Below are 24,678 nucleotides of genomic sequence, written 5' to 3'. Positions count from 1 at the left end.
TTCAGAAGGAAAAGATGACATAGGGCAAGGTCTGAAGGTAAAAAAGAGCATGATGCTGTTGAGAGGCATATTAGAGGGCACAAAAAGATTCTTGAGCAGGTCATGAAGGTTATTAGGATCAGCTTGGGTTTAAAAATCAAATAAATTTTTCTGTCTTTCTCTTTGTGTTTCTTTCTTTCTCCCTCCCTTTCTCCTTTCCTTTCTTCTTTCCCTCCTCTCTTCCCTCCTCCTCCTCCTCCTTCTTCTTTGACATTTCCTAATTACGACTCCAAATGAATAAAAACAATACAGTTAATATCCATTTCGGAAATTTTGACACAAAATTTCTTTTGATATGCCTGTGGACCAAAGTTCAGATTAACTTTATCAGAAGGATTTTAATAAATTAATAATGAATAATTAAAAATAATTAATAATAATAATTAATAAATGAATGTCTCTAGAGGCTTAGATGAAGCTCCTCCTTAGTCCTGTGTAGTTGAGTCTTTTTGCCCAAAATTCAAGTAAAAATTTGGAGACTTTCTATACATAGATCTTAGGGAGAAATTTTGGATTAAATGGGATAAGGTAAATTTTGAAAAAAAATTTATAACTATAAAAGTAATACACATTCATTGCCAAAAGATTAGAGCCACATAAAAAAGTTGTATGCTAGGTGTTATACACACACATATATTAAGTTTAAATATATATTAACTGAAATTTACTCTAGTATTTTGAAACTATCAATTATAAAACTTGATATATTCTTAAATTTTATACATACTTATGTACACACAAACTTTGTAATATAAGATGATATTAAATATTTTTATTTTATTGTTTTCTTAGTTATTGTTATCTTTCCATGTTAATAAATTTTTATCTCACTCATCATGTTGATGGCTACATAATGTTCCATTAGGTAGATATACCATAATTTAATTGACAATCTCCTCCTACTAATATTTAGTAGTTTGACATATCTTGTCAATATAGAGAATGCTTTTATAAACATCTATTTATATTCATCTACATGTCCTTGCCAGTATATATTTTTAAGTTCTTGGAAATAAAAATACAAGACCAAGGGGTAAACTTCAAATTGTGGTACACATGGGCACATCAACAAGATGAAATTCAACAGGCACACCAAGACCCTGTAAATAAGCATAGCAAGTTGAGAGGCACTATTGCTGAAAAAATACTAAAGGATTTTAGATGATGTTATTCCATTAAGGTTATGTGCCTGCTTCACTCTGCGTTTTAAAACTGGTAGCAGAATCTACCTCAGGGAATATTTAGATATGTGAAGGGACATTTGGGTTGTCACAATGATTGGGGACATTGCATACATTTAGTAGTAGATAGTGTGGAAGAAAGAAAGACTTGTTCCGTATGAAATGCCTATCGTGCCATCTTTGGAAAACACTAAGCAATTGTAATCATAGGTTGTGTTAATAGAATAGTGTCTAAATATGAAGGAAAATACCAATCTATTAACGAAAATACGTCTATATTATTATTTTTTTTATTTTATATCATACAGCTTCAGGTATGAATTGAGGAGGGAAATGAACTTCTTTTTACGTACCAACTCTTACTGATTATTAACAATAGCCTAGAAAGTTATGGTGAGAGGACTCAGGAATCATCTCTGGACTGAGAATGCTTTAATCAGCTACTACTGCCAGTCAGACTGGTGAGACAGAGGGGTGACAGTACTTAGACCAAGCACTTCTCATTATCAGCTGGACTGACTGTACTCTTCAGGCAAGAATGACCAGAATTCAGAACTGTCTTATGATGCTATGCACACACTCCGTTTTTTCAAAATGACTCTTAGAACATTTTGAGCTTAAGCATAAAAATATTCAGGTCTCTTGTGGGCTGAATTGTATATATTGAAATTTGTATATTGAATTTGTATACTGAAACTCTAACCTCCAGTATCTCACAATGTGATTGTATTTGGAGATAGGACATTTAAAGAGGTTTCTGAGTTAAAATTGGGCCTTTAGAATGGGTCCTAGGCCAATCTGACTGGTATCCTTATAAAACGATGAAATTTGGACACAAAGAGACACCAGAAATTCAAACACAGAGGAAAGGCCACATGAGGACACTGAGAAGGTGGCCATATGCAAGCGAAGGAGAGGGACCCCTCAGAAGAAACCAAACCTGCTGGCACCTTGATCTCGGACTTTAGCCTCCAGAACTGTGAGAAAATACATTTCTATTGTTAAAGTCACCCAGTCTGGGATGTTTTGTCAGGATCCCTGGGAAACTAATACAATGTCTGTATTAATATTTCACTTTGTAAATTTAAATTAAAAATTTTCATCATGATGAAATAAATGGATAATGCAGTCTGAATTGTCATTCTATGTGGGACCACTGTTACATACACTGCAGTTAAAGACATAAAAGGATCTCATATACTGTGTTTGAGGCCCAATCTATCTAAAAATATCACCTTCTCTTGTATTTTCAAACCACTCTGTCACTGTCTTTTTCTTCCTTCTAGCCTGAAATTTCCAATTAAAGTTAGCTATTTGGACAACTGGAAAGAAATACACAAAGGAGCCTTGAAATACGGTCATGAGTAAGTATCTTCTTTGCTCTCCTTCCATTGGAACAAAGGCATGGATAGGCTTATCAGATTAGCTAATTGCTGCTTTGGAAAGTTCACAAGTTCACACACAGTCAGGAGATGAGATCCAGGAAGGAGTTTGCAAAAATAGGCAAGTGGTGGATGTGTACAGAAGAAATAAGGGAGCAGAGATGAAAAAAACAAAAATCAAAGCAGCTTTAAATTCTCTTTCACTGAGAAACCAAATTAAGTCTCAAGCCTACAGAGGAGAAAAGAAATCATAATTGAACTCTGAGTCTAGTCTTTGGAAAGAGTGAGGCCAAGAGATGCAAAGAGATCAAACTTTTTCTCTGATGATTAAGACTAGAAAGAGTATGTCCCTCATACTAGTTGTTCAGACATCCGCCATGACATTTTCAAGCAGGAATAGGTCCTCTAATTCCACTTTTGAAGCCTATGTTGTCCTGGAAATGCTGTCACACACTGAGGCCAAACTGGGTATTCATTTCCTGATTGGCACCATTTTGTGATGCTGCTGGTGGGAGAAGCTTTACAAAGCATGGCTTTGGCATCCCAGAGATAGTGTTTGCCGCTTTGTCAGGAGACGCTCTGAAGACTGAACGCCACTTCTCCAAAAGTGCGGCTCCTGTCTGTGGACAGCAAAGTGTTTGTGTTGACCCTTCAACAGACAGATGGGAATGCTAGATGCACAATAAAGTGATTCATAATTTCCTAGTATTTCAACTGGAAAACGAGTGACTATGCATGTTTGTTTTTAACTCAATAAAAGCTGTCAATTGTCAATAACTCCTGATAAGCTATGGGATCATAGTCTGTTTGACTTTGCAAATCTTTCTCCAAAATATGTCTTGTATTTGGGAGCGCTGCAGGGTTGAGTAGACAAAGGAAACATATTTAAAATTGCAGATGTTATTTCTAAATTGTTCATAAGTAACAGGAAACTGCAGGATGATATTTAACTACTCTGTAGGTAGCAGGCAATTTGCATCTGTAATATCAGCATAATGAGTTTAAGATGCACATTGATCCCATTTCATTTTATATGAAATGCAACAAAGCATGTTAATGGATAACCTAAAAGCATATAAATCAGGGAAAAATACGAAATGTCATAAAATGCAAAGCTGTCATAGTAATTGTGCTTGTTTGAAACATCCCACCCAAGGTATCCACAAAGTCTATGGTAATTGATACCAAATTAATTACAGTGAATAGAGAAATGAAGATTTTTTCATTTTCAATTTTTCACGAGACATAGTGGAGGATTTGTTCTAGAAAGATGACCCACAGTAAAATCTTATATGATTGATGGTACTTTAATTAAAAATAAGAAGCTATTTCTTAGTCATGTTAGTCTTCCTGTCTCTGAAGTAGCTGACAGACTTTGTCCATGCTGGCCTTCTTTGTACTTTAGTTGTTGCTCGTTAATTGAATTTTTCAGAGTCATAACTCACTTAAATATTCAAAGGGACATTTGATCCCAGTTAGGCATATGGGAGTTTACTCATTCATCTCAATTTTGAGAGAAATATATATCACATTATTTCAAGTTATTCTTATTTTATGATTTTGTTTTTCTCTGCGGTTGCCAGTTATTTTAAGAGCAGGATAAGTGCGTGAGAATTATGAGAGTGGATGCTGTAATACGAACTCAACAGAGTCACAGAAGGCGATCACAGATTATTTTTCTGTTTATAAATGCTATTGTTGAGGTGGTTGCAACTACTGTGAGTCCAGGCTATAACTAGGTAGATAGCTAGGTAGGGAGGGACCACTTATTTTTGCAACTTACTGGTGCTTTCTTGTGCCTTTACCCCAACGCACAACTTCAACACAACAAACAAAAGATGTAAAACGTACCAATAAGAGAACTTTCCAAAGATGTTTGCTTCCTCTAATAATCAGGGCAGCGTAAATTAAAAACAATTGGATACCATTTCATACAGTTGCAGTTGGTAAAATTTAAGAGTCTAATAATATGGTAAGGGTGTGGAAAAATAAAAATAGTCTCGTTGGTAGGAGACTGACTTGTTACCAAAACTTTGGAAAGCAGTTTGTTAGAGCCTAGTAGAGCTGAAGATGCCCATGGAGTATACTTAATAGCTAGAGTCGTGGATATCTAGGTATCTATTCTAGAAAAGTCCTCCCAGTGTGCAGAAGGATCTTTGTAGTATTTTTGTAATGGAAGAAAAATGAAAACAACCCACCCAATCACCTCTTAATAAGGGAATGAAAAAGTGTAGTTTTAATTGATAAGGTAGAACGCTACTTAGTAATTAAAATGAATCAACCAGAGACTCATGTAGCTAGAGCTATATACCTATATGGGTTGAGTGATAAAAGGATATTTTACCTTTTGTGTGATAATGTTTATGTAAATTAAAAATATATAAATGATAGTATACATACGAAAAAGATACATACTTGAAACTGATCGACACCCTCAGAGTAGTGGTTACCTCTAGAAAAAGAGGGAGAAGGAATAGAGGGTGAAGTCACAGCTAATATTTTACTATTTTAAAAGAGTGATCTGGAAGAAATATGGCAAAATGCTAACATTTGATAAATCTGAGTTTTCAACATATAGATATCCATTATATTATTTTCTGTGCTTTTGTGCATGTTTGAACTATTTCACATTTAAAATTGTAAAGTTAAATGTAAATTGACATATTTTATGATTATACCAACATCATTTTTAAGCCAAATGCCATTTCATTGCATGTGCTTTTTTATGTGTTTTGTGTGTATTAACTCATTTAATCCTTATGGTGACTCTGTTTGGTAAGTACTAATATTATTTATGTTTTGCAGATGAGGAAATGGAAGCATAGGATTACAGATTTGGCGCTACCATTTTTATTCTTTACCATAGCTCTACTGTCTGTCAACTTTAATAAATTCTCATATATCAAGACATCATATCATATATCATATATTTTATATGTATACTGCTTACATGCCCTTATCTTTTGTCCTGGGACACTTTTTATCTAAGAACAGACCTTAACCATGGCTGTAAATTAATTGGGGATAGCAGAGTAGAAAATGACACTATCCGAGAACTCAGAATGATGAGATCTGATTCCTAATCTCGTCTCCACCCATCCTCTGTTGGATGACTTGTGGCAAGACCTTCCACTATTCTAAATGTTGGCTTCTCACGATAAAACACGATTGATCAAATCTATCTACCTCCTCCTGATATGAAGGTAAAACAATGAGTGTGTATGGAAACACAATGAATAAAACACAATTATTTAGAATGCTATATAATACAGAATGTTGTTTACTTTTAAGTTTTAATACAAAATATTATTTATTTTTCAAAATAATAACAAAATAATAAAATCTGAGAAAGCAATCTACACACTGTTCTGAATCACTGTGAAAAAAAACCTTCCGCATGAGTTATGATTATTTAATAGACAAAAATGTAAGAAATTCTATTACGGACTTTTTTTTTCAGTCAGAAACGCTGCTTCTGTGGACTTTGCCTCAAACTCTACAGGACTGAACTTACTTCTAGCTTCTATTTTGTGACTTTTGCTTCACTGTGTTCAATAGACCCCACGATTTCTGTCTGGAAAATGCTCGGTCTGGTTCCCTCTGAGCACGGTCCGGCAGCTCTTAGACACGACAGCGCACAATATCGATCTCGTTCCTGTAAATGAAGCTCAGAATTAACCAGAAGTCAATTATTGCTAGCATTAAATTGAAGTTAAAATCACTGGGAATTGCAAGGCAATTTAAAGAAAATGTGTTAGTGAGATCAGGAAATAGCAGATTTGAGTCTCACAAAGGAAATGAGGACACGCCATGGGGTAATCCACATGACTCCAAAATGGACAAAATCTTATAAAAATAAACTGGGATAACTAAACTGAATTAACTGCGATACGCAGTCACTGCCTGCATCTTCAGCATTCTGCTATTACTTGTTCTTTTTATTATGAAAATTTTACTTTCTTCATTTTATTCTTTTCCTACTTTGACTTCCACTATTCTTTTCCCTTATCTCCTGCATCCTCAAGAACTTAAAATGGCAAGTTCTTGAATTCTCATGCTTTAGTTTCCATTTGGAGTTTTCTAAGTCCTGTGGTGCTGTTTGCCACATAACTGTTCTTAAATTAAGAAGCACAGTAATTTGTTTGCACTTTATAGACTTGTAGAAACTACTCCTTCTTGCAAATCAAGTTGGACTGTCCCTGTTTTACAGGTTTCATGTGATCAAATAAACATGTACAGGAGTAACTCTGATAATGCCAGACGAAATCAGAATCTTGATGCAGCATAACTGAAAGGAAAAACTAGGACAGCAGCACCTAGGAAAATAGGAGCTATAAAAGGATGTGAATGAGCTTAAAGTGATTATTGGAAAGGATAATTAAGAATAGAGAGGTAAGTCTGGGATGCGCTCACTGAGATTGTGATTAAAGCAGAGATCTGATTGAGTCACAGTTCAAGTGACTTTGAGGAGGGCAATTTAGACACGAAGCTCAAGGGATAAATCAGAGCTTCAAAGAGATGAGCACCTTGTTCTCTGGATGCCGTGACACCAAGAGGGAAAGTTCAGCCTGGGGCTGGGGAAAGAAGACTCAAGCATCGTGGCGGGTCTGTTAACTAGAAGAGAAAGTAGAAGTGCCTTTTTGGCAGGTGCAGCTGGTGCCAAACTTGAATAACAAGACTGTGTTATTTTGGATACATCTTATCCAAAATCATGTTGTTTTCATTCTAAGCTGCCGTAATAAAAATTGTTATGCATCCTAAAATGTATTATAACATATTACAGACTCTGAATTATTTTTTGAGTATCTGTTTCTGGGTGAGATTCCAAGTAAAAGCTCTGAACTGTGTACCTGCTCTTGCGTGTTCTATAGTACAGAAATACTCCAAACTGATTGTTAGCATTACCAAGGGAGGTGGACAGATGGAGGAAGAGATGGATGCAGGGATAAATAGGTAGATTTCTGGATTGCTCCTCAGACTTACCATATTGGAAGCTGTAAGAATGGAGTCCTGGAGTCAATATATGTAAAAGCTTTCCAGATGATTCTGACACTTGTCCAAGTTGGAGAATCATGTGGCATTGTCATGGAGATTGTGAGGGAAGCATATTACCTACAAACAAAAAGAAAAAGAGAGAACTGAGATCTCTAGGAGCTTAATCTCTGGATAAATGACCATCTCTGTCTAGTGGTGGCAGCATTAAATTCCCAGAGAAGTGCCTGTGGGCTTTGAACTGGAGGTGCCTTCTGTTGGAAGTTGCTATAGGGTGCTGATTCCATTCTTTGGCAGTCAGGTGAGCCGAAGGGAAACTAGGGCCCAGAGAGCCAAAGTGCTTCATTTTCACTAATGGGCTATTACTGATGACCCCTGAAGGGTATTAAAAATGATTCTTTGGGGTCCACTAAAAGGGCTGAGGTAAGGATTACAGGATTGGCCCAATAAAAGCATGGTAAGGTTGTGCCCAAGGATCACACTCTTGATAACGTGTGACCATGATAAGGATATATCTCCAAAGATAACCAGGAAGTGATCCTTCCAAATGTGGCAGTGGAGCACTCCAGTCCTGAAGTGATACATATATACCTGAAGGCAGGTGACAGCTATGACTGTACCCTATCCTCCATCATCCATGGCAGTCCCAGATTTCACTCTGATGCACATGCTTATGTCTTTTTCTTGTTTCTTGTGTCACAGATGAAGCATCTTTCCTGATTGACTGAGTGCTTACCCTAGTCTTCCTGTATCTCTAATCTACTCTCCTTACCTTAAATGTATCTTCACAAAATAAGTAATTTCTCAAACCTAACACAACATCATCACCTCTTCATGCACTACATTACCTCTCTTCACCTTTTGTTAAAAACTCTAAGGACAGAGTTATGCAAAGATGGCTATCTAAATTCTTAAGCCCAGTGACTACAAAGGCAGTCAAGCAAAAGTGGTTTTCTTTTCCTGAACAGTGTATTAACATGTTAACCAGTATGATGTAGTAGAAAGAACACATCCTTTCTACAGAACAGAAACTCTTCATTTTAAAGTCTTTCAAAGTTAAGATTTTTTAAAGTTTAAATTTATCCTTTGCACAGATCATAGACACTTAGCTGTAAATTCCTCCTATTGCTTTCCAATTATATAACAAGTGACTAGATCTCTCCGGACCTTAACTATAAATTGAAGATAATTTCTACTTTCTAGGGCTACTCTTAAAATTAAATAAGATAAGAATGTAAAGTATTTCACATGTAGACATCACTCAGTAAACATTAAATATCCTTTCTTCTACCTAACTTTGTAGACATCAGAGAAAATTTTATTTTACTTTTCCTTTTAATGAGTTCCCAAAATGCACAGCATTCTGACGTAGAATCAGAGATACATGATGAAGTCTTCATAGACTTTGTGTCAATAGTTGTAGGTGTGTACATGTTTTGGGTAAAAGATTCATGGCTCTCTTCAGATTCTAAAGTGAACTTTGGCATATGTACCCACACAAAATATTGGGAATTACTGTTTTATCTGCCTTATAAATCATATTAATTCTCCCCCAATTTGAAAATTGTCTTTCTGTGAGCTTCCATGATTCCACCTTCAAATTTCTGTGAGCCTGTTTTATCAAGGCACATTTCATAGAGTAGGTATGAGATCAAATGAGATAATGTATGTAAAATGTTTTCTTAAGCTGTAAAACTCTATGTAATTGAAAGGCATTGTTCATATTAGCAGCAATCTGTACTGTATTGTTGCCTTTGTTGCTGTGGGCTATCTCCCTCTGATTTGTTATGATAAAAATGATCATAATGATTACAACATTAATCACAATTACATTGCAATTTTATCACAATGCTCACAGCTGAGCAAGTTAATTGAAAACTTGAAGAACCCTAATTGTGGCTATTTTTAATTTTTCTTGGGCACCACTTCCTATGAATTTAGAACTGCAATATATTTTACGCTTGAAGAAATCTTTGGTGGCATCTAAATTAACCTCTTTGTTTTTAGGTGGAGGAACCGAGCCTTGAATCCCTTGATGGCTGTGAGAAAGTGACTTGTCCATAGCCACACAGGTAGTTTACTGAAATATAGGACAAGGGGATACAATTAAGCTGTTTCCTGCACTCTTTGGTTAAAACAGTAATTTGAATGATCTTTCCAATTTTGATGAGGGAACGATGTTTAAGGAAAGTTCTGTTTAAAGAGTTTGTTACGGTAGATAAGGAAGGAAAGCAATATCATTAAGGAAAAAAAGAATTTGTCTTCCATGGAGTATCTCTCCTTAAAATATATTTTAATTGGAATGATCCAGAAATCTGCTTCAATTGCCCAATGTGTTTCCCCCAACTTACAGCCCTAACACTAGTGCTTTAGTCAAGGTGCTTTAGTTAGAAGGACCCCCTTTAGTGTAGCTTAAATAGAAGGCTATATTGAAGAATAAAGTAGCAAATCTAAGCCTGTCCCCATGCGAGACGACCTTTGAGAACCCGGGGACCTTTGGGAGGAGGACTTTTTTTTGTGACGTCTGTTCTGTTCCTCAAGCCAAGAGCAGAGACCAGCTTTGTCTGCTTCTCATCATTGTACGTGTGGTCGAATCTGACCCTAAATGGATCTTCATTTCATGTACCCAAATTTTTGTACTAGTGTCTCTGTGTCTGTTTATACTTCTCACAGAGACAGAATGTGATCATTCACCAGCTGATGGATTGGCCTATAGGCTACAGGATCAATTCTGGTCTTTTCAGTGACTGGAGGTAAAGTTTTATTTCAGTCAGCCAATCCCACATTTTTTCTAGAACTAACACAGCATTTAGTTACCAGAGAAAAGAGAGCTGCTTGTAAGGAAAAACTTAAATTTAAAACACCAGAATAAAAGAATGGTTCTGAAATTTCTAGGGTTCCATTTTTTTTTGCAAAGTTAGGTTTGGGGCATGTATTTTGATACATGATCTAGCTATGGAACAAGCATTTTAAAATAGGTATGGTCCTGTATAATCTAGGCTATATTACTGCTTTATTTCCAGTATCAGGAAAATATAGGAGATTCTTTTTCCCTGGGAAAAAGCAATAATTTTAAAAGTTTCTGGGAGATCCTAATTGGATGTTAGGGAGTATAGTACTTTTTCATCTGGTTTAATATAAAACCACCTAAACTGATATAAACATTATTTCAGGTTATCTTCTTGTTTTTGTGAACACCTCCCACCCCCAATGCTGCTCCCGAGTTAAGGGGATAGTATTTCAGTGGCTTCAAAGTACCCAGGGAATTTGGGGTTATTCACCACAAAATATTTTTGGAGAAGTTACATAGCCTCTTATTTTTAATCAGATTTATACTGATGCCATTTTATCAATGACCTCTTAAGAAATGCCATGAATTAGTACATATTTTTGAACCATTACCATATACATATTTATATATACAAATCCTAAAATATGGTCATGATAATTCTGCAACTATTTAACATTCTCTAAACATAGGAAAACTGTAATAATCCAGTGCACACTGTTAGCCTTTCTGTTAATTTTTAAAAGTAATGGTTACAGTATTGCATATCTCTATTATAATCTTAAAGCTCAAAGTTATATATTCTTTCCTTTTCTTTTCCCTCTGCTTAGAAAGCAAAACATAAAAGAGACAAAAATAAATCTAAAAAGTAATTAGCAAAACAGATATCTTACTGTGTGGCTGATATCTATTTTAATAAGAATAAATAACAGTATTTAATTCTGTAGCTAAGATTAATGACTAGGGAGCTAAGGTGAAGAATTTCTTTTCTTTCATTGAGGAGGAAGCAATGAATTGTTTCAAGGAGGTGGCTAAGGTTTTTACCAGAGCAGGAAGAAAATCATTTTGGTTACAGAATCTAGTATGAATTTTCAGAAAATATTTTTAAGGTTTCTCAGGTAGCACAGAGAGGGACTAAATATTTGCTCTTATTGGTAAAAGAGGGGAAGAGTAGAATTTTAAATATACTATGCAAAAAGAAATAAGAAATTTGGTTCAAATGATGCAGTAAGTAGTCGGTACAAAGTCAAAGAAGATTCTTAAATTCCAAGTGAGGAATCAGATGATAAAATGTCAGTGTCTCCTGAAATGAATCATTTCTACAAATATGTGGTGTCTACAAGGGGCAGGCGTTATAGCAGGCGCTGTGAGGGATGCAAAGGGAAAGCAAATGGGGAGAATCTCGGCAATTGGCCGTTACTTGACAAGGAGGTGTAAGACATTTAGAGACTTGGGGAAAATGACTGAACATGGAAATACATAAAAGAAACACAAAGTGTTATGGATGTTCAGAAACAAAACAGCAAAATGGAAAATCAAAGATTTTTTTATGAAGTAGGTAACATAACACTTAAGTCTTGATGAGAGAGAGGATTTGAGCAAGCAGAAATAGTATGAGAGAACATTCTAGAAAACACACAGACACAGAGTCATATTTATCTGTGTATAGAAAGCCCAGTCAATATGTATTATAGTGAGAAATAAATAGCTTGAGTGATGAGGCTTATTTAATATTTTATCTTTTTTTTTTTCCTGGTACATAATGTGGGCTCAAAAAATGTTGAATGTTGCCAAAATGGGTAGCAAGACCAAGGGAGATGAAGCCATTTGACCAATAGTTATTAAACAAAGAATAAAAACAAAAATTAATTAAATGCCTTTTATGTGCTATTTTTATATACATTGTAGGGAGAAGCATTTATATATTTTAAAAAGTTCATTGCTGTAGCTTTTTGCTTCTGAGGGATGACACAAAGCGTACCAATGGGGAAAAATATCTCCATCCTTTTTATTTCAGAGTGTCATAGGAGACAGAGAAAAGAAAGAATAGAATGTCTAGTTTCTGCCTATTTTTCTGGGCTAAAGTTTAAGATCCAGAGTAGATGCACTTCTGTTTAAAAAAAAACCATAAATAAATCCTTGGAGATAAAAGATAGGCTTTCTAGGAGGAGAGTCTGAAAAATAAAGAAGAATCGGGAAACAAGTTTTAAGCTGGTATTTGATGAAAAAAAAAGAGCTGCTACTGAACAAATCTGTGGTCGGGGACCCCTGGAAAGCTTGAGAATAGAGAGGTCTCACATACAGCTGTAATTGTGAAACTATTAAGCTACAAACTTCCATGATCCAAACTCTTAAAAGAGTCTTCTATACATTATAATTGCATTAGATGAGTGGATTTGGTGAAATCTAGGAAAAAGTGTTGCATTCCATACCTGAGTCCAAAAGAAGTTAGTAAAGAGATTAATTTTGGAGTAAAGAAGAGATTGGAATAAGGAAGTGAAGAGAAGCAGCAACTCAGAGCCAGATGTAATTATGAAGAACTCAATCCCTAGGAATTCACGAAAATCACAAAATTGTGGGTTAGCAAGCTTGAGCAATTTCATTTAAATTTCAAAGGAGAGTGTGGGCTCAGTTCCATATACTTATCTCATTTAACACTGTGATTATGTGGCAAAGGCAGAGTTATAACTCCCAGGTCTCTTGAGTCTCAGTTTACATTCTTTCTATTATGCACACAGAAGAAAGTGGAACAAAAGAACCTAGAATTGTTAGGGATTTGGGAGACCATGGTTGCTAAATAAAGAGACATGTCCTATCTTTAAGGTCCCCGGTTAAACAAATGGAGACATCCAACCCTTTACCAAAGGCAGTGGGACACTGGAAGCATCCATCCTCCTGCAGGCAATAAGAGGTGCTAGAGAATTTAAAAGCAACAGTAAAATTGAAAAGTCAACCTGCTGTTGTTACTATCGTGCACTGGTAAATCTAAACAATGTCCATGATAAAATCCTCCTCCCTGCTGAGGCTAACCTTTGCACCACTCCCAGCTTCAGTGTGCCACTGAAGATATCTGTCTGGGAAAGGCATATTCAGGTCTCCTGTGTTTTTCAAAAGTTTGCTTTATGCTACTTTGCTTTTATGACAGACAGACCTACATCAGTACTTGTTTTCCATAATGCAAAGAAACTCAAAAAGGATTTTTGCATTATTGAAAAAAGGGGAAAAGCGAAAATAGCATTCAGCATTTGTTTTGCAGCAAGCCTGTTATAGAGGCAATGTGCACCCCGAGCAGCAAAGAGTGGCCCCGCCAAGCTCCTGCCCCAGGAACTACACTCTGCATCAGCATCAAGCTGCCATAGCTTTGAACTGTGTCTGTGAGCATCTGCACTTTATCTCAATTTATTTTGAGCATCCGTTAGCAAAATGTATCCTAAGGTAATTGCTTTTTTGCTTTATGCCATTTCAACTTACAGGTTTCATAGCAATGTTCTACTTTTGGATAGCAGGAGAAACCTGTAATTTGCTTTCCTGTCTGCAAGACTAAACCCAAGACATGAATAAAATCTGTACGAAGCTGGATGACTGATCAGAGCCTGGTAAAGTATCTCACTCACTAGAGCCAGGCACTGTCACATATTGCCAACCTCCTTATTAAGTATTTCAGTTGTTCTTTTGACATTGACTACATCTGTTTGCCTACACTCCAGTCTTTTCTAGTCCACACCTCACTTTCTAGATTCTGTCCACTCTTATACTCAAATTTCACTCTTAAACTGAATTAGCCAGTTAGAAATAAAATCATGTTAGTGTAAAATGTAAGCTCCATGTGAATAGGAACAGTGCACACTTTGCTTTTCTCTTTCTAAAAATGTTACAATAAATTATGTACAGTGAAATGCAGAGATCATTTATGTATAGTGTAATGTTTTGACTGTCTTTATATCTTTTTCTAACTGCTTTTTATTGGGTGATTTGTCTTTTTAATAATAGATTTGAGGAATTAATTACATATTCTTGACACACATGCTTTGTAACCACCCCCTTTCCAGGTTCACTCCTCCTCCCACAAGTTGCAGCCACTTTGGCAGCCTGACCTCTGTCCTTCAGCCACCAGATCAGTGAGACTTCAGCTTTCTCTTGAAATCCAGCAATCCTGCATTCTCTGCTGACCAGGGAATTTTTGGGGGGGAAAGAATATATAAACACAGATCTCTTACTTTCTTCCAGGGCTCAAATCTTCTCCAGTTTCTGCCCAATTTCAGTCACTTTCCTGTGCTTTTTAGTAACTTCAAATATTTCTTTTTCTCCAGACTTTATAGTTGTTATCAGTAGAAAGATTTGTCGATACACACTAATTCACCATTAACTGGAACTGGATGACAGATACCTGCATTTTTCCACTGTGTCCCCAGGTACCTTAATAGTTTTTTTTTTATATTTTTGGAATTAAATGGAAATTAACAATAAAGAAAAAAGTACAATGCTTTTAAGAGCAGAATGCTATGGACTGAATTGTGTTCCCTCAAAATTCGTACATTGAGCCCTAACACTCAACCTGACTGTACGTGGAGACAGGACCTATAAGGGAGTGATTAAAGTTAAATGAGGGTGTAAAGGTGGGGCCTGATTCAGTAGGATTAGTGTCCTTATAAGAAGAGACATTAGAGAGCTTTCTGTCTCTCCCTGTGATATGAGGACATCGTCCTGCAAGTCAGGAAGGGAGCTCTCACCAGGAACTGAATCTATCAGCACCTTGATCTTGAACTTTCCAGCCTCCAAAACTGTGAGAAATAAATGTCTGTTCTTTAAGCCATTCAGGTTGTGCTATTTTGTTATGGGAGCCTGAGAAGACTCTTTTCCCATCAAGTGCACAGAGTAAAGCCTAGATTAAATGATCCTGTTATAAGACCAAACCAGCTCTTGGCTCACTACCTACCATGTAATTTAGAGTTTATAATTTAGTGTAACGCTTTGTTCTCTATATTAGTTATTTCTTGCTATGTAACAAGTTACTCCAAAGCTTAGATGTTTAAAACAGCAGACATTTATTACCACACAATTTCTGGGGATCATGAATGTAGGTACAGCTCAGCTGAGCATCTCTGGGTCAAGGTCTCTCATGAGGTGGCAGTATGTCAGCAGGGTCTGTAGTCTCGTCTTAAGTCTCCACTTGGGGGAGAATCTGCTTTCAAGCTCAGTCACATTGTGATTGTTGGCTGAATTTCAGTTCCTCACAGGACCCTGGACTGAGGGCCTCATTTCTTCAGTCCTTTTTCATTTCCTTACCCTCTGGGCTTCTCCGTATCTGACTTTGCTCAGAGAAGGCAAGTGGAGAGAGGAAGAGAGAGTGACCAAGGTGGGAGTCACAGGCTCTTTGTAATCTAACCTTCAAAGAGCCATCCCATCATGGCTGCTACATTAGCTTCATTAGAAGTGAGTCAGTCAGTTCAGTCCAAATGGAGGGGATTATACAAGCGCATAAATACAGGAGGTAAAGTTTATTGGAAGTCATCTTAGAAGCTGTCTACCACATTTCCCTTACAGACAAAATGAAGAATCATTAAAGATTTAAATTTAAAACATAAATGGACCTCCTGTCTTTTATTTCAGGCACCACTGTACTCTGAGGGATAGAAAGATAAATGTAACACAGTTCCCGTCTTCCCAGAGCTGGTGGCCTGGTTCAAGAGGTAAGACTGTGTAAATGTGATCAGTGCTGTGAAAGCTGTAGTTGCTGTGGGAACAAGAAGAACTTTAGATGTGGAAAAATGCTGCCTTCCCAAAGGAGGTAAAGCCTGGGTTGTGTGTTGAAGAAAAAGGACCAGCCCAATACATGGGAGAGAAAGAACCTTCCAGTAGGTGCTTGAGAACCTTGCAGGAGCCCCAGACATTCTGAATGACAAAGCCTGAGGTCTGCACTGGGGGCAGTGGTGAGGAATCAGGTTGGATGGAGGAGCCAGAAGCCATAATGTGAAGGGCTTGTTAGGCCATACTGAGGACTTTGACTCCATCCAGTAAGCGGAGTGGAAACACTGAAGGATGTGACCAGGTAAGCACACGGTAAAGAACACCCTGGTCCAAGCTCCGTGTGCACTGCCTCGCCAATAAACGGGCCAACAAGGAGAGGAATAGGTCTCATTTCCAATTACACAGCCTCTAAGGCTCCTCTGCCAGAATGACTAAGTCATAACCAGGTGGAAAGCTCTTTGTGAGTTCCTTTACTTCAAATCAAATCACATATCTCAATGACAATGTACCACATCTCAATGACATGTAATTTCTCACAAGCACCACCTTTTGTGAAGTCACTGGAAGAATATGATTCAAATTCATCTCCAGAGAAGAATGAAAGGAAATAGTGGTATTCCTGCATACTGACAACCATGGCTCCTTTATTTAGCTTGCTAAATTCAGTGGATCTCTAAATACTTTAGTTACTTCCCCCACTGCCTTTCCTTCTCCATGGCACAAACTCTATGCCATTCATTTATTAAAGCGTCCTTTGAAACTCATTTCTCACTTTTGCCCAAAGATCCATAGGCTTTTTCTATAGGAGTGAATAGAAGCAGTGAGGCGTATCGTCAGTGATACGTAAACCTGTGTGAGTCAGCCCCGAGGAATGTCTGGGGTGTGTTGGATGGCTCAGGCAGTGCCACGGTCTACCGTCTGGTGAAAATCCAAGCAACCCAGATTCTACGGAAGTCCCTAGTTTCTGCTTGCCTAACCTTCTTTTCAGTTCATGTTGAACCCAAGGGGCTTACCGATATTTACCAAATTTACATCATCAGCAAAGGGCAATGACACTGTCCTTACAGCATTGTGTGACTTCTGATCCCATAGTGCTCAGCTGGATATTGAAGATTTAAACAGATTGCATTTGTTGGGTTCCCAGGCACAGTAAGTCTCACTCCAACATTCTTCAGAAAAAATCAAAATGACTGGGTCAAAACTATAAGATGTGAGATCAAGGTGACTCATAAATGTAGAGATTATACATCTCCTATCAAAAAATAACATTTTCTCCATGAAATTTAAACTTCAGAAACAAGTAGGAAAGATGTGATTATCTTCCAAAACTTCCTTTGTTCTAGATGACTATATTTTATAAATTTATCTACAAAAAGATACTTTTTTCTTCCTAATTTATAAGCAGTCCAGCATGCAGTTCAGATATCAGAAGCAAAAAACATTAATTTTTATTATCCACACCTTCTTACTGGGATCATGTAGGGTTTTAACATTATCATTTAATTATGACTGAGGAAAGGCAAGCTTTTGGGAAGATTAAAGGATCTGGCATGGCCCTTCAGAGAAGGTAATTGCCAAGGAAACTTAGCAAGTGTAAGTTAGGCAAACTTGAGTCATGGCAGACAAAGAAACTGAGTGACACCGAATGCAGTGACAGAACACAAAATTAGAGGAGACACTGTCTAGTCCACTGTGGCTTACATATTCAGGTTTAGAAATGTTTTTAAGATGTAACACTAGCATTTTGTCATCAGATGTAAGTTAATATGGGAAGTACCAGAGTTCTAAAATTATAAACCTAGAAGTAATTAAGAATATAGGGCTGAATGAGAGCACCTATAAAATATCAACAAGATATTTTACTGTTTTGGAAAGCTGTTTACACCAAAAACTCTTGTGTCCATGCTGTTGTAGAGAAATGGAAATATATATGGAAAAAGGAACAGCCAATTAAAGCCAATTTCCACCATTAGGACATGTTCAATTAAATATATTATTGTTGGATAGTTTGCTTTCAAGACTTTTCATATGCATATTAATGGGTTTCAGTCTTTAGATTTTTCCCTTATAAGTATGTGACAGCTACCTCAAATATAGGCATAGAATAGAATACATATGGCTGGTTGAAATATAATGTTAAAACCATTCCTAAACCAAACTCCAGATGACAGTATTTTTGCTAAGGAGCAGAAATAAGGATCAACTGGGTAGGTTTTTTTTTAACTCCTATTTAATCCACTTCAATATTTATCAGGAATCTACTATATTCAAGGTGCTGCGCCAGCCTTTGTGTCCATAAAGAAAGAGAAAGTGCAAAGTTGGCTCTACACATATAGATGGTAAAGGTGCAGTGACGCCGGGCGAAGAAGACTGTCCTCCCATTCCGTGACCAGGGGACTCTTGACGCCATCACAAAAGGAAGTAGCAATAAGCACATTCTCCCAAGTCACTAGTCTTGGGACTTCGGACGTTCCATTTTCACCTTCCTCTTGTTCCCTCCGCCTACAGGTTTTCTTTAGCCCTGCAAATGCTCAGTCATTCGCTTAGAGTTTACCAGTGGTACTAAAAATACTCCTACTCATTACATGCCACTGCCACTTCATTTAAACTTTCTACTTTGTGCATGAATTTGATTTGAGTATAGTGTCTACGTTCACATTTTTGTTTACCACTTTATTTCCCTGCCTGTCCCTGGCATAAATAAGAGCTTCTTAGCTCTTGGAAGGTGGAATTGCTAACATTTCTGAGCTTTTTCATTCAAATGAGAATATACTGCAGAGATCTGGGAGGACCTCTGTTACTCCCTACTGTTCCTCTCTGGAGAGCTCCTCTACCTCCAGTCAACCCCCGCATCTTGTGGATGATCCCCTTAACCAGCGTGTCTCTGCATCTCCTCCCTTCCTGTTATTCATTGTGCTTATTCCATGAAACCTGGCTCACCTCAGCCTCAGCTGATATCTCTACAAGCTTCCCCTTCTTCTATGTCCCGTCTCTCCCACTGTCCATCACTTGTTTTCTCATATATTCTCTAAATTTCTTTCTCTGAAGGAGTCCTTAGCAGCATCTGCATTTCTCTACGTGCCCCCTTCTTCCCCTTTGGATCTTCTGATCTCTGGGCTAACTCACTCCTCACCTTCTCCTTAGTTCCTAAAACGTCAAGTACTTGTTCTCTGACTTCTAGTTCCTCCAGTTCCTTTCTTTACAAAACATGGACATATTTGTGTTTTAGTTAGATTTGACCTGGCTCTGGATTTCTCTCAAATCACTTGATTTTTCCTTTTTCTTTCTCCCTTCCTTCCTCCCTCCCTGCCTTCCTTTCTTTCATTTTCTTTTTTTCTTCTTTTTTCTCTCTTCTCTCCTTCCTCCCTCTCTCTCTCCGTCTTTCCCTCATTCTTTCTTTTCCTCCTGCCTCTTTCTTTTTCTTCCTTCCCTCTTTCTTTCTTTCCTTCAACCCTTGTCTCTCTGTAGATGTGGAATAAAGTCTTGATTTTTTGATTCAGACAAGCAAGACATCAGCTAGGTTTCTCTCACTCCTTCCTAACCTCATCTCATGATCCCGTGTGGAATCTATTTCAGGTTTTACAAGAAATTCAGTCACGTTCAAAATAAACTTTCCTCAGGGTCAGATGGAATTAAAGGTGAGGAATCATATCGTACAATCTGTAGTGTTCTTCCATCTCGTAAATTTTTATCCCTTTCTCACTTAATTTCTCTCCTCCTTAATCTTTCATCCAGGGATTCCTTGTTCATCCCTGATGTCAGCTGGTCAGAATGATGTCTGTCTTTATCTTGTCCATGTTAGCCTAAAAGTCTCACTGCATATTTCTTCACTGTGATTTAATAATGAGATAGGATATAGACTAGATACAGGGATAGTATTTTTTATTTAAAAATGAAAGAGAATTTAAGCCAAATTTGGGGGGGAAATAGTTAATTTTATCTTTCATGAAATTATTTTTTTCTTCCCATTTTGTAAGTTTTACATACTCACAAGATATATATATATAACAAATTTCTACTAAACAACTATCTCAAGCCAAAATCATATTTATTTCTTCTGAAACTAGTCTTGGTATATTTAATTTCAATAGAAGTTGCAAACTAGTTTAATTAAGACTATTTACAATATGAAAATGTATTAACAATATGAATAATATTGCTATAAAGTCATAATCCAAAGCACTATGAGATACAGCATATCACAAATTTTATAATAAATTTTAAAAATGCATTTTCTCATCAGCGACATGGTAAGACTCAGATATAGGCTTAGAAATATCAAAATTACACAAGTAAGTTGATTATTGGATCTTATTTATGTGTCTACATATGATAAAAAGGTAATATTTGAAACTAAATGCACAAAAAATGATATGCTATCTCTTTAAAACAAAGTGTTTTGTTTTATTTTGCTTTGTTTTGTGATTTTTCTGCACAAATTCCCACTTTATTATGGAAAATTATGTAAATACAAAGAGGTAACATTTTCAACAAAATGAGACAGTTGATCATCATTCTAAATAAGCCAGAAAGAGAAAAATACCATATAATATCATTCATATGTGGAATCTAAAAATAAAGAAAAGAAAAGATAAAAGGAGACACAAACTGATCTACAAAACAGAAACAGATTCACAGACATAGTAAACAAACTTATAGTCACCAGGGGGAAAAAGAGTGGGAAGGGATAAATTGGAGTTCAAGATGTGCAATTACTAACTACTATATATAAAATAGATTAAAAAAACAAATTTCTTCTGTACAGCACAGGGAACTATATTCAATATCTTGCAGTAACCTATAATGAAAAAGAATATGAAAACAATTATATGTATGTAAATATATGACCGAAACACTATGCTGTACACCAGAAATTGACACATTGTAACTGACTATATTTCAATTTTAAAAATAAATAAATAATTTTTTGAGACAATTGCTCAAATCAAAAAAGAAAAAGTTTACACAAGCATGTTGAAAAGTGCAGCAAAATGTTCATTGCTTTCTTATAATGGAAAGATACTTCTGTTTTGTTATCAGAAATCCAGAACTTGTCTAGAGGATATCAGTCAATTTCTTTTCAGTATATGATCAGATGTAGCTCATTAAGTTCTTCCTTGTCTCTAAAATTCACACTCTTAGGCTGAAAAGACTATTCAAAGATAAGTTCCTTCACCCAGTTGTACATAAAGACTGTTCAGTAGGGTTTACCATAATTTCAAGAGTTTTCAATAGGACTTGAGACTTGCTGATCACTTTCCTCACTCTCAGGCCCAAGCAGAAAATGAAACTATTTTTTTTAGAATTGAAATATAGTCGATTTACAATGTTGCATTAATTTATGGTATATTGCATAGTGATTCATGTATAAGTATATATGTGTGTGAGTGTGTATATATACATATATGTATTCCTTTTTCATTATAGGCCATTAGAAGGTATTGAATATAGTTCCCTGTGCTATACAGTAGGACCTTGTTGTTTATTTATTTTATGTATAGTAGTTAGTATCTGCAAATCCTGAACTCCCAGTTTATCCCTCCCCATCCCCTTTCCCCTCAGGTAACCATAAGTTTGTTTTCTGTGTCTGTGTCTCTGTTTTGTAAATAAGTTCATTTGTGACCTTTCTTTTTTAGATTCCACATATAAGTGATATCATGTGGTATTTTTTTTTCTCTTCCTGGCTTACTTTACTTAATATGATGATCTCCAGGTCAATGCCCAGGTCTTTCCATGTTGCTGCCAATGGCATTATTTTATTCTTTTTTATGGCTAAATAGTATTCCATTGCATACATATACTACAACTTCTTTATCCAGTCATCTGTCTGTGGACATTTAGGTTGTTTTCATGTCTTGGATGTTGTAAATAGTGCTGCTATGGACATTGGGGTGCATGTATTTTTTTAATTAGAGTTTTCTCTGGGTATATACCCAGGAGTGGGATTGTTGGATCATAGGATAAGTCTATTTTCAGCTTTTTAAGGAATCTCCATACTGTTTTCCATAATGGCTGCACCAAATTACATTCCCAAATGAAACATTTTATGGTTTCTTTTGCAATATGATTTTTACAAATATACCATTTCCTTTGATATCCTAGGATCGTGTCACTTGAAGGCAAAAATTATCTCCAGGAGTTTTCTGAGATTTGTACAACTGGTTCATGTGATCAAAAGTGTCTTCCCAGTTCTGCAGACCAGTGTCCTGTAGCCATGCTTCATCTTCAAAGCATTTCAGCAAAATCTGGCTAATATCTTTGATAGCACTTCTGCAATTATCCTTGCAGTTAAAACATCCTATTGAGAAGACTTCACACAGTTTTCTAGAATATTCTTAAGTGAAATAGTTTTTGTTTAGTAAAACTAACCATTTTTAGACCATCATCCAAAATTTTTATCATTCCAACTCCAAGCATATTCAACACTAGCACCTTTCTGATATGAGTATTCTATGATCACATTTGGTATTTTCTTTTTTCCTAAGAGAGTCAAAAATCTCTAACAGACTACCATCAGTACAGATACCAAGTCAGTTTCTCCAAGACACGTATTGTATTTCCAAAACTGAAGAGAAAAATATTTTGACATTTGCTTTTGTGGGCAGCTTTTTGCGACAGAAAAAAAAAATGAATTTCACGATCATTTTCGAATCTCACGAGTGCTAAAACATGACATTTACTGATGAAACCTGTTGACAACTCAACCTATTTAGAGAAGCCATTGGTTTTTAGTTTATTACACAAAACTTTTTCAACATCATGTGACATGTCATCAATAAGTTGGCTTATATAATTTGTGACTTGAGCCTTCAATTTCCTCAGTATATGTTTTATAAGAATCATCTGTCAGGACAGATCTAAAATTCTCCTCTTCATCTATATAATTTATCATCAAAAATAACCACATTGGATCTTCAGAAATGTTAGTAAATTAGAAAATATTAATGAACTATAAAATAGAAAGAAATGAAAATAACTAAATGAGAAAATTGCAAAAAAAATTAAAAATGGTCCCATTGCAATTAATTTCTCATCTACACAATGCATGTATTGCAATGTGTTCAACAACAAAAAGAGGCAAATTAAGCTAAGTGTATCGTAATTTTTTCTTTATAATGAAAATTTTCATCCTAATTCCATTATACTAATAGAGCTTGTTCATGCCCATAAATCTGGTGGTTATGTATATGTATAACAGGAAATTGAGAAAAATAATTTGGAAAGGAGAGGTTATTATCATCAAACAAGCATCGTCTCCTTCTTGCAGTACAGCAAACATTAATTGCCAACAGTCATGCCAAAAATAGAGAATGGAATCAATCAAATATACACAGCTCTACTGTTTGCTTCCATATGGGGTCAATAATGAAATTCATAACAAGTGCATGGTCACTGTCTATCACTGTGAGTCCAAGTATTGCAGTTTCAAAGCTCAAAATTTGTGCTTATTCCAAAAAAAAAAATACTGTCTATTATAAAACCCTTTAGCAACATCTCATGGTATACTCTAGAGTTTTACAGAACCTAATTGTGAACCTACTCTAGGACACTAGGGTTCTGCAAAGCTTTTACTTTTCCAGTTATCTATTGCTCTGTAATAGACCATATCAAAACTTAGTAGCCTCAAACAATTTATTATTATTTCTCGTTTCTTGGATGGCTGGGTCAGCGTGGAAGTTCTTACTCAAGATCTCTTATGTGACTGCAGTCACACGGTAGCTGCGTTGGAGTCATCAGAAGTCTTCACTCACGTGTCTGGCAGGTGGCCTGGGGTGGCTGGGACACCTGGGAGCTGTCTGGGTGTCTTCCTCTCTCCATGTGACCCCATGGCAATCTTAGGCTTCCTCACTAAGCAGTCCCTAAGGCTAGCTAACATCCAACTGGGAGGGAATTTGGCTCCACATCTCAGTGGGAGGAATAACAAAGATTTTGTGAGCGTCTTTAATCTACTGTTTTCTAATGGTTTAATGAAGGCCACAGATTTGTAGAATTCTTTTATCTTTTGAAAATGATAAAGAAACTGAGACTTGGAGCAGTTAGGAGACTTGCTACCAAAGTCCTTCAGTACATTAGTGACAAAGAAGTGAAAAGAATTATATATAAATCCCTTAATACTTTAAACAGCAGACCCTCCAGTTGCAGAGTATTTTTAAAGTGAATAATGTATCCTGAACCTTAAAATCTACCAGAATGACATTTTAAAGATTCTTGTTTATGTGCATTAGTAGCTTTTGTGCAAATGAAATATTTTCTCAATTTAATGTTTTCTTTTTTACCATCCCCGAATTTCCTAACATTTTAGTGTCTGATGTGCTAGAGACATGTTACAAAAAGCTACTGCTGCACATATACTTTTCTTAGTGGTGATTTTATCCTAGTGAGGCCACAGAATAGAATTGCTGTTTGCCCTTATCCTCTGAAAATTAAACTGTAATGTCAAGTGGATATCACAAAGGTTTGGCTATTTAGCATATTTTACTCACAAAAATCCTCTGAAATCTCAATAAGCAGAAGTTGAAATGTTAGCACTTTTGGCTCCATACATTTA

The 24,678-nt window shown here is 36.2% G+C and overlaps 2 long non-coding RNA genes across 2 annotated transcripts; both read left to right on the top strand.

The window, feature by feature from the left end:
* The first annotated feature begins 2,249 nt into the window (after positions 1–2,249).
* LOC141577777 (uncharacterized) lies at positions 2,250–9,661 on the top strand. Its single transcript, XR_012507258.1, has 3 exons — positions 2,250–2,584; positions 6,813–6,994; positions 9,602–9,661. It is a non-coding gene; the product is annotated as an uncharacterized LOC141577777 (long non-coding RNA).
* Positions 9,662–13,861: 4,200 nt separating this feature from the next.
* Positions 13,862–16,067, top strand: LOC141577774 (uncharacterized). The gene is made up of 3 exons (XR_012507253.1): positions 13,862–13,978; positions 14,693–14,794; positions 15,993–16,067. It is a non-coding gene; the product is annotated as an uncharacterized LOC141577774 (long non-coding RNA).
* The last annotated feature ends 8,611 nt before the right edge of the window (positions 16,068–24,678 follow it).

Source organism: Camelus bactrianus, chromosome 1 (genome assembly GCF_048773025.1).
Source record: "Camelus bactrianus isolate YW-2024 breed Bactrian camel chromosome 1, ASM4877302v1, whole genome shotgun sequence".
In the NCBI taxonomy this organism is placed as follows: domain Eukaryota; kingdom Metazoa; phylum Chordata; class Mammalia; order Artiodactyla; family Camelidae; genus Camelus; species Camelus bactrianus.
This window is presented reverse-complemented; position numbering and strand designations above follow the sequence as displayed.